Source organism: Tachysurus vachellii, chromosome 17 (assembly GCF_030014155.1).
Source record: "Tachysurus vachellii isolate PV-2020 chromosome 17, HZAU_Pvac_v1, whole genome shotgun sequence".
NCBI lineage: Eukaryota > Metazoa > Chordata > Actinopteri > Siluriformes > Bagridae > Tachysurus > Tachysurus vachellii.
This window is the reverse complement of record NC_083476.1, coordinates 9,468,106-9,479,684: the sequence shown is the minus strand read 5'-3', so window position 1 is coordinate 9,479,684 and position 11,579 is coordinate 9,468,106. Positions and strand designations below refer to the sequence as shown.

Sequence of the window (11,579 nt, the reverse complement as noted above, 5' to 3'; positions counted from 1 at the left end):
TTTAAGTAACCATTCCATAGACTCTTACTCAAGCTTCCAACTCCCTCCTTGTGAAAAAAAGGTAAAGATCCATTAGACTGGACCTCTTACTTTCCCTTTGTCTGATATCTGGATTAGTGAATTACTTCCTATTAAAACTGCTGCTAAGAACTATTCCCTACATGACCTATTATTTAAAAATGACCGCCATAAACGCCATTCTAAACTTGAAAGAATAACTATCTATCTGTCTGTCTATCTATAGATAGGCAGACAGATAGATAATCAGATAACCCAAGGCCCTTTGGGAGGGGGAATCTCGGGCATGAAATATCAGAGAAAGCTTGTTCATAGATTTTGGAGCAAATACATAACTCTGTGTAAGGCATGGCCTTATTCACGTACACTAATGCATAGCAGTGTTTCCCTAGTATGCTATAGGTGTCAACATTCTCCCACAGACATCTTACAAGTGTTCTGGCTCTGTCCATCCTTATATAACTTCTGGACAGGAGTTTTTGACACCTTATAAGAATTAATTGGGGAAAAAATAGAAATGCTCTTACTGCATTGTCTACCCCAAAGGTATCAGTGTTCCTGACTGCTTCTGCTTTCTAAACTCGCCTGATCTCTTCTGATGCCCTACTTCAGGTTGGAGCTGTTGTAATGGTAGGCTTTGAGCTTGAGTCGCTATTATTAAACATTTGATTGCTTGAGCAGAAATAAACTTGCTTCACAATAAATATTTTACAATATAAAACAGTTATTCTAGGTCCATTAATTCGTTTGGATTGGCATAGTGTAAGAAATTATAAGATGCCTCAACCCAGATTTCACTCCAAGATACATGTCAGAAAGAGCTCATTCCAAAAAAAAGGCAAAAATATCATAGAGGTGTTCAGAATACTAAATAAATAACTTTTATCAAAAGTCATTCACCATTTAAATGAACGAATACATGAATACTGTACTGACCCCTTGTGGGAAGAGTTATTTGTGTTTTGTCCACGCAGAGCTACCGTAGTCCAGGTATTCTCTTAACATTCCTACAGCAAGTCATACTCCAGAGTGTTAAAGTCTGTAAACTAATATTTTGGCCCCTAAACATATCTGTCTGTAAGTATTTGTTTGATAGTGATCTTAGCTTCCATTAGATACCAAATTTAGTCATTTTAGCATGTTTTCTATTCGTAATTTATAAGAAAATATGTGGCGCTATTACTGTTAGCTTCCTTATGGCATTTTTCATGTATATTAGCATCGTGCTAATTGCTCGCTAATGAGACCGTTTTTTTGATTGTTTAGTTATTTCTAAGCTACTTATTTTATATTTATATTGTAATATGCATTCTCTTTGTTTCTGTATGTTACAGTTTTACAGTCTTTCCAGTAAAACACACTAAAAGAGCAAGACGCTTCCTAGTTCTTTATTGGAGACTGTTAGCTATCAGTAAAGCTAGTTCACACACACTAGTAAAGGCAGAATAAATACCATTTAAACAATAGCACCACCTATCCTTTTGGGTGATAACATCTGTAACAATTAACCAAGTCAATGTGTACGTGAACATGATTATCATTTAAAGACTTCCGGGCATCAAATAGCCATTTTTGTGCTACTCAATTCTTACACTCAATTTGCATTTATATCAAAAATTTAAATTACAAACATGAAAAATGGTATAAAATTTTTGAACAGGATTTGTCCTACAATCTTCTTGACTCTGATGAATCCAAAATACTCCATGTATTGTCACTGCTACACTGTAAAAAACTACTTCGTTAATATCTTCGATGCCTTCAATGTATTATTTTCTAAATAAAATGTGATTATATTTTGTGTTTGTTAAATAAAATTCCAATTCCTCTAATTCTTGAAACCATTACTGCATTTTGTCTAACAACCTGTGCTTTGCATGACAACACCCACTACTCTATCCAGCTGTATATATTTTTGTTGACAGAGCAAAAATGTAAATATTTGGCAAATATTCTCAGTATTAATTTCTTGTATATTTAACTGGTATAAAAACAATTTTACACATTCAATTTGAGTTGTTGTAATGAATCAGCATGGCTCTTTTTTTGAAACATCAAAAATAACATTTGAATTATATTAAGTAAGAAGTGAAATGTGTTGATCTAAGGTTAGGTATAAGTTTTGCTGACTTGGATGTGAAAGCAATAATACTCACCCAATAGGTGAGACAGGTTGGGGGGGTGTGAGAGAAAATGATTCTTTTGCAGCTTGTCTATCAAAAACAGGTGACAGCTCTATGGCGATAATAAGAAAGCACCAAAATTAAATATGTGCAAATCTCTATATTAAACATTCTATATTATTACTGCATTATTATATCATCTCTATATTCAGTCATTTTCACATAAGCAATGGTCTGGTAAATAGTAAAAGTGTCTGGTTAAGTCAAAACCCTTGACTCAATTGGACATCAAGCTGGGTTAAGAAAATCTTGTACCCTGCTATAAACTTTAGAATTTGTGTATGGAGATTTAAGTAATTCTACTCTAGGTTAAAATATAGCCATGGTCGACATATAATACCCAGAATGGAGGAGAGGTTTGGAGGGTGCTGCATGCCAATATTCACAGCATCACTGAAACTGAGAAGAGTTGAGTTCTTTATATAGCAGTGCAGCATTTCATCTTCACTGAATAAGCCTGTACCCTCATCTTAGACAAATAGAAAAGCAGACAATATTAACTTTTGTTCATTATCAGTTGAAGTTAAAATTAATGTCATCATTATTATATATTTCATAGAAAATATGCTATTCCTAATTAAAACACTTACCATAAGTATCAGCTTTGCACAAAGTCTCGATGGAAGGAAGTGGGTCACCTGTTTCCAGGTCTGAAGCCATACAATCCAGCAAGAAGCTGGAAACACCAGAGGGCATGATCATACCTAAATTGTAACAGGATTATGCAGCTTTTCATTATGATATGGCCAAATGGTAGACTGATTAACAAACTAGGATAACGAGTTCCAAACCCACTTGTGCAGTCCTGGCTGAGATCTCTGCCACTGGGAGTAACTATGCCCTAGAATACACAGGGTGACATTAAAGTAAAATTAACATGTTATTATTAATCAAACTTCCTTCCCGAGGTATTGTGGCAAAAAAGTTTGTACAGTACATTTTTCTTTTTGGAATAGCATCTCTTCACTCAACAACTTTTAGCCTCTGCTAAGCTCATTACTATATATGTAAGTACAAACTAATGTATAAAATACTTAACTTAAGTATTTTAAACATTAGTTTTTTTTACTTAGATATAGATAGTAAATGTTTAAATAATAATTAGATAGTAAATGTTTACATAACATGAAAAATTACTACTATTTTTTGCTTTTATTTTACTATTTTCTTCCCGTTTTTTTTCTGGGACGACTGAATATACTAAAAAATATTCTTTTACAAATAGCAAAATAGTTGATGTCTCTAAAAATATTTAAATTGTCCTCATTGGAATAAACGTTGTAGTGTTTTAAACTTGTCTCAGCCTCCAGAAACTGTATTATTGCGTTTGACCAAATCATCTAATATCACATACATACGCAATCTCTTGTTCATCCATATATACAATGATACATTTAGAAATGGCTGTTGAAACACAATTTTGCAATAACCTTCTCAGTCTTTGATTAAAACTGATTGAAAAAAGTTGCTAAAAAACCTTACTGTTGTTTCAGGTCCCCTTGAATATCATGTAGGCTGTGTCTTCTTGACACCACTGATCATACTTGAAAAGCTAAGAATGTGTTGTTGGTTTTAAGGGAACAGCGATCTCCTGGCTCAAGTTTTATTGGACTGAAGTTTGTAGACTTCTCTATGCATATATGTTTGGTGTTCCACAAGGTTCTGTTTTAGGCCCACTGCTTTTCTTCTTATTTACATTACGATATTTGGCAGGCGCCCATACCCAGTGCAACATACAAAGGTATTTTAAAATCTCTATAAATTAGTACATCAACACTGGTTCACTAGGCCACAGATTATAGAATCCATCAGTCTAAAACTCATTTCGGAGAAAATATAGTGCTTTTTTAAAAACATTAAACAAACATGAAAAAAAAAGTGCAAGTTTAAGTATTTCAGGAAGATGTAGAGCTTCACCGGTTGATTGAAGACAGCCATTGACTCAGCTGTTCAGACATCTGTTGGAAGTCCATTTCACCACCTCAGAACAGAAAAGATTTTTGACGTGTACCTACCTTGTACCCTGAGAGCGGGTGGGACCAGTCGAGCAGTGCTAGTAGATCTAAGTAGGCCTATTTTTGGCTTTGTAGGCAAGCATCAGTGTTTTGAATCTGATATGTGCAATTTCCAGAAGCCAGGGAAGTAAGAGCAGCAGTGGGGTGTTGTGTTTGGATCATTTGCAGAGGTCAGTTTGAGATTAGGAGTAGACCTGCCAATAGACAATTGCAGTAGTCAAGCATTGAAATGACAAGACTGAAGAAGCACCAAAGCAGATTCTGTGGATGAAAAATAAGCAAATCCTTCTGATGCTGTAGAGAACAAACTGACACGAGCATGTCAAATTAGCAATATGCAAGGAAAATGACAGTTGATTGTTCATGGTAACCCCATGGTTGCAAGCAGTGATGGAAGGGGAGGTTAGAGAGTGGTAAAGAGTAACCCCAAGTTTGTGAGCAGTGGCCAAAAAGGAGTTCAGAGTTGTGCAGGGATAACACAAGATCCTGACCTGGTAATGTATAACCTGGGATGACCAGCAATTCAGTTTTTTCTGGGATTGAGTTTCAGATGATGAGCCACTATGCATGATGAAAATGTCCACCAGACATGCTGAGAGCTTAGCAGAAGCCATGATATCTGAGGGAGGGAAGGAAAAGGAGATGTCAATCCATTCCATGTTACTTGATATAAGCGACCTTCCAGGTAAGAAGCAAACTATTCCCATGCTGCTCCATGAATTCCAAGACTCCTGAGGGTGGACAAGAGTGTCTTGTGGTTGTATTAAATGCTGCTGAAAGGTCAAGAAGGATGAAAATACAGCTTGGCTGTAGCAGAATGTAGTTTCTCAGTGCCACTTTAAAACCAGACTTGTTGGGATCTTTGAGGTTGTTCTGTGAAAGATAAACAGATATATGTTTGAAAGTAGTGCGTTCAAGAATTATAGAATGAAAAGAGAGAAGTTATACAGGTCTGTAGTTGCTGATGTCTGAAGGATCCAGAACAGGATTCTTTAGGATGGTAAAACCTTTGATCTCTTAAGGGTAGTTGGTACATGACCAGATGTTATGGACCCATTGGTGATTGTGGTGATGAAGGGCGGGAGGTCTGTGAGATGGTCTGGAGCATAATGGAAGTGATTGGATCCAGTGGGCAGATGTTAAAATCTTCAGTAATAAAGAAGGATGAAGCAGGTGGAGCTGAGGGGTTGGGTAGTGAAGCAAAGATGTTGTGGAGCTTACAAGGATCTTGTGCAGAGGCGTCAAGATTTTCTTTGTAACAGACAGTAATTGCTGTCTTTAAACAGAAACCAGAGTGTCTTTTGAAAAGATGTACGAGGATGAACGAGGATTACTGATGAAAAAGAGATTGCATGCAATCTCCCCTACAACTTTTTTCTGTAAATACAGTCATATATTACACTAGCTGGCTATTAAATTAAAGTTAACTGGCCACAAAAACAATCATACAAACAACATTTTATCATACATGTATTTAATATTACGTGATTTTAATAAATGCTAATCAACTCAATACAGTATTCAATTAGACCATTTACAGCCTGAACTAAATAGGGACTTGTAAGATGTAATCTGCAAGTTGATATATAATCATTTCCAATATCTGGGCATTCAATGTGTGTTTGTAAAAAGCAAAAACAAACATAGAAAGCAATAAAACGTTATATAAACATGGCTGCATGAATCGTGAGCAGTATAAAATGGGAGCATTGCTAGACCCTTTGTATGCTGTGTCTCATAAACTTTTCCTGATAAATCATTGTCTGATGAGGTACACCACTGAAGATACATCTGAAAATAGGCTTTTCTGTTTTGTGATTTTTATCATTTAAATCATTTGAATTATTTAAAATATAAAATATAACACTAGCTGAAACAAAACTATTCTTTATATCCTCTTAAATCCTCTTAAATACACCTTGCTCCTCATGCTTCTTCTACCTTCACATTTCACTGTGTAAACATCAACTTGCAGTCAACTGATTTAATTTCAGTTGTATATTCATAATACAACATTCTAACTGATGGCTGAGAAGATGTAATTGCCTAGCTAATGCTGTGTATTGAGTAGAATGTACATTTGTATATAGTTGAATGGAATCCCATTCCATTACAGACCTAACGATTTAAAAGAATAACATTAGCTTTTTAACTGCTAAAATAATGGTGTAAATCAGTGAAGGCTTTTTAACATGATTTGTTTATTTAGGGGCACCTAAATTAATGTTGTTAGTAATGTTGTTAATGTTGTTAGTAATTGTTTAAAAATTACACCATGGTAAAACAGAGTTCCAAAGTATACAAAAACAGTTTGTCATGGCCATGGCCAAACAGTTCTGATACCTAAAGTAAGCTTATGTATGCAGTTTAAAATAAAAAGAAAAAAGTAAATAAAAATATAAAATGTACACTAATAAAATGATCTGCAACACATACATTAATTTTCTTGCATAATATGAATAAAAAACAAAAAACACACTCCTCCCAAACCAGAATTGATTGGTGCAGCTTTTGCAAAAAAATAAAAAGAATTAAAGCTGCAAGCAGCATTTCCCGGGTTCAAGCGTTTAAGGCCTTTGGATTGACATGACAATATATGTCATGTCATGCTACATATGTCATGCTACAGAGGGTGCCACAACATATGTCATGTGAAGTACTCACCCGTCCAGTTTTCCCTAAAATAAACAAAGTCATATCCATTAGAGATGAGCCGGATACTTGGCTGAAACGAGTATCCGGTACGGATAAAGCACTTCTGCCGAGTACGAGTATTATACGAGTAATACGAGTCAATATCTGTGCTCGGATTGTATGAAAATCATCATTGGCTAGCTGATTGTGTCAGCGTTCTGTGATAGGCTAGTCACAGCGCCCCTCCCCTACAGTGATAGGCTAGTCACAGCGACCCTCCCCTACAGCAATAGGCTAGTCACAGCACCCCTCCCCTACAGCGATAGGCTAGTCACAGCGCCCCTCCCCTACAGTGATAGGCTAGTCACAGCGCCCCTCCCCTACAGTGATAGGCTAGTCACAGCGCCCCTCCCCTACACACATACAGATGTATTGTGTTGCTGTGTCTCGCTCTGCTCACTCACAGTCACACACAGAACAGTTCTCTGTCTCCCCCTCAGTCACTCGGGTTCGCGGGTCTTTTCCGTTAACGTTTAGGGTTTCTTCAGCTTTTTACTTCGGGTTGTAACGTTAATAATACGTACTTACTAACCAGTAGAGTTCTGGTAAACGTGGGTTCGTTCAGACGTGGTGCTTGCTTGGTAGAATGCGACTCGCATTGCGTCTCTGCTGTTGGAGATTTTTTTCTTTTTTAAACCTTCAACTGTCTCTAACCAGTAACCAGACACTGCGTGTCTGACACGTTTTTGCTGTATTTCATAAAAACATAAAGGTAGTAAGCTAGTGTTATAAATATTACAAATTAATTATTACCGGTTAAAGCCCCGCCCACTTCAAGACAAGTCCCGCCTACTTCCTGGTTAGGCCCCACCCACTCCGAGTCAGAACCAGAATCAGAATCTTTGCCTTACAAGTCAGCACAAAATTGGGTTTTTGGACTGTTGGGGGCGCTAGAGGGCTTTTTTTTTTTAAATGGCTGTTTTTAGTGATTTTTCCGTTATAGGGCCAATCGAAGTGGCCAATCGCCACGGTTTTTGAACTGTGACCACAGTTTGACATCTTTCACATGTGTCCCAAGTTTGGTGTTGATAGCTCATTTAATTCTTGAGTTATTGACATTTTAGTAAAACTGGCTCCTCACAGTCCAAACTTTTTGGGGTCCCTTAAGGACCCTGAATCAAAATTTTGACTTTTTTTTTTTAAAATTATTGTCTTTGAGACTCCAGAGAATATTACTGCACTGCATTGGTCTTGATCAGGCGAAAAACCTAGGACTAGTTAGCAAAAGTAGGTTTCGGATAATATGCGCGATAGCGAAAAAATTTAATGGCGCAAATGAAATTGGAGATATACGTTTTTTAAGTCATGAGCCAAGGATTCCAATGATATAAAGCACTTGAGATTTGGACATAGGGGTTTTAGGGGTTTAGGGGTTATGGGGACAAACACGTTTTGGGGCGCTGATTGTCCGATTCCGCTGAAACTTTGGCCCTGAGTAACTGTGACCAGTACTACCATCTGACAAGTTTGAGCTCTCTAGGCCTTACGGTTTGGGCTGCACGATCGTTTCTAGGGCGGAATAATAATAATAATAATAATAATAATAATAATAATAATAATAAAAATCCTAACAAAAACAATAGGTTTCCAGCGCTTCGCGCTTGAACCCTAATAAATAAATAGAAAGAATAAATATATCTTCCCTGGGAGGGGCTAAGGAGAGGAGATGTTCATCATCAGTACATGAGTTACCTATAGCGTTAGCTCTCTAACATTTAACCGTAGTGGCTCAACAGTTAGGACTCTAGGTTACTCATGAGAAGGTCAGGGACTCTAGCTGCCACTGTTGGCCCTTCATCACTGTATCATAGCTGACCCTGTACTCTGCCCCAACACTCTAACAACCTGGGATATGTGGAAAGGCTGAGAAAGCTTCTTATTTTACCTAAGCTACTTGCTATTGTCCTCTGTAATTGCTGTCCAGCTATTTCAGTCCAAAATATTGCAACAATGTTTAAAATCCATTAAAGTACAACTGTACCTAAGACATACACCATGTGTTTGAATGAGGAAAGTAGAACAGCGAGGTTACAGGGGGCTGAGGTAAAGATGGTGCCAGAGTTTAGGTATTTGTGGTCAACTGCCAGTGTGAAGGGGAGTGTGGAAAAGACTTGAAGAGGCTAGTGCAGGCAGGCTGGAGTGGGTGGAGAAATGAAGAGTGTTGTGTGACAGAGGATTGTCAGCTAGAATCAAAGGAAAGGTGTACAAGACATTAGTGAGGTCAACTATGCTGTATGGGTTAGAGACTGTAGCAGTGAGGAAAAGACATGAGGCAGAAATAGAGGTAGCAGAGATGAGGATGTTGAGGTTCTCTTTAGCAGTGATGAGGAAGGACAGGATTAGTAACGAGCACATCAGAGGAATAGCTCAGGTTGGCTAATTTGGAGATGGGGCTGCCAGGTCAAGAGGAAGGCCATAGAGGAGATATATGGATGTGTTAAAAGAGGACATGAAGTTAAGAGGTGCGAGAATAGAGGATGCCGAGGATAGAGTTAGGTGGAAACAGATGATTCGCTTTGGCGACCACTAACGGGAAAATCCTAATGTAGAAGAAGAAATGCAATAGTACCAATAGACACACCGGACCGTAATTGTAAAGGTATTGAAAAGTTTTAATGACCTTTATGTTATTACACTAAAGACACGCTTTCAGGGAGGCACACATGCCTTTTCCGGTGTCACATTTCGAACGTCCAGCGATCGTAAATGACGTTAACGCAGCTTACAAATGACCACTTACGGCATAAGGACAAGAAATAAGAACAACGCAACATTAGAAAAATAAATAGTGATTTAAGGTTTTTAACAGTCTTTTGAGCGAGACTTTGGTAAAACTTTAATTAGCTTTCTGCAAGGTTTAGTTTTGATTTGGTTTTCATTTTTTGATCAGATTAGTGTTACATTTAATTTTTGGTGCTGTTAAAAGTACATTTTCGCATCCAGTTTAAAAATCAATTACGTCCTAACATCCTAACAGCTTTTGTTTTTGTAGACAGCTTACAGTGAGAATTTATTTTGACTTCCTACAAACGGCTGAATTCACATGACCGTTTCTGATAAAAGTAGTAGGAAAATCATAATGCCCAGTTGTTGTTAACGTATTATTCTTTGACTTTTCCTATAAGTCTTGCTTCACCAGAGAATCTTATACTTTTCAGCGGTAAAGGTGGCCAAGAACCACTTACTTTGACAGACTGCGGCAAATTCACAGACATGGCAAAAATATGACCAACAAAAACCCTTCGTTCAGCACTGTGTACAACCCCCACCAGAGGCACTGTGGCTATCCAGTCCGCGTTCCTGCACTGCAAATTGTGCGCAAGCGCATATTTTACTACGCGTTACGACGCGGCCCGAACTGTACTGCGCATGCGTAGAATTTCACGACATTACAGCGCATTTTGTGACATTTCATATTAATGTATTTAAAGTTGTTAAAGGTTTTGATTAAAAATAGTAATACTACAATCACACAATAAGCGGTATGTTTTCTATTTATTAGCTATCTTTTACTTTCACATTAAGTTGTTAAATTACTAAATATTACACTTATACACTTCTAATAATAATAATAATAATAATAATAATAATAATAATCACAATAATAATAATATTTATTGTTGTTATTAATAAATATTTCTTTATATTAATATTAAATATTTCTGTATCAAAATGAATTATACTTTTGGCCAAAAATAGTCAAATTTGCATTTCATTTGTTCTTATTAATAATATGTTAATAAAAACAAATTACTTAAATCAATATGGTTTGAGTTTAAGCCATTTTATAAATCATTACATAGAACCCAAGAATGTCTGTGCATTCATTTGTCTTCTGTTTCAGAATATATATATATATATATATATATATATATATATATATATATATATATATATATATATATATATATATATATATATATATAACATTTATTTTAAAATATTCTAAAATCTAGAAATCAAATATAATCAATCCAAATATTAAGAAATGTTAACTGAGTTCCATGGAATATGAACCATCTCAAAATTTAAACAAGTTTATAAACATAACAACATCTATGACTGCTAAGCTTTTAATAAAACTGAATTATTATTAATATTCGTAAATTGTAACTCCTGGAGCATCCTGTTTTTTTTACTTGGCATGTCTATCAGGATGTAACCGAATCTAAATATAAATACAAACAGGAATCACACTATTTGCTTTTAATATTGAATGTTTTGAGACTATATATTTAGTAGCCACAAAAAAGTGGAGCAGATTTTTTTTACTAGAACTTTCCTGCAACGTGCCTTCTCTCAGGCAGACTACAGTCTGCACTCCTTTTTTAACACATAGATTATTGTTGATAGATATGTGGTAGTGAGCAAATGAGTAGTGAGTAACAAAAGACAAATAACAATATTTCTTGCAAGCAAAGGTCACAAATACAGTCATAAAAATGCTTAACTATGTTGTGATGTGTGAAATTTAGAGCAGTGGGTTAGTAACGGTTGTAGAGGACATTTGTAGGGGAAGAAAGCTTAACTCAGGATGACCAGCTTCAGCAGAGTTGCTTTGGAGTTTCATTTAAAAACTCACTAAGTCAGGGACTAAAGAATGTTTTGTTCTTGCATTTTTTAAAACTTCAAATAGTACAAACAGTCATTGTTCACAGCCTTTTGCACA

General features: G+C 36.2%; 1 long non-coding RNA gene across 1 annotated transcript; it reads left to right on the top strand.

Moving 5' to 3' along the window:
* Positions 1-1,024: 1,024 nt before the first annotated feature.
* Positions 1,025-1,814, top strand: LOC132859870 (uncharacterized). Its single transcript, XR_009649768.1, has 2 exons — positions 1,025-1,095; positions 1,353-1,814. It is a non-coding gene; the product is annotated as an uncharacterized LOC132859870 (long non-coding RNA).
* Positions 1,815-11,579: the final 9,765 nt, after the last annotated feature.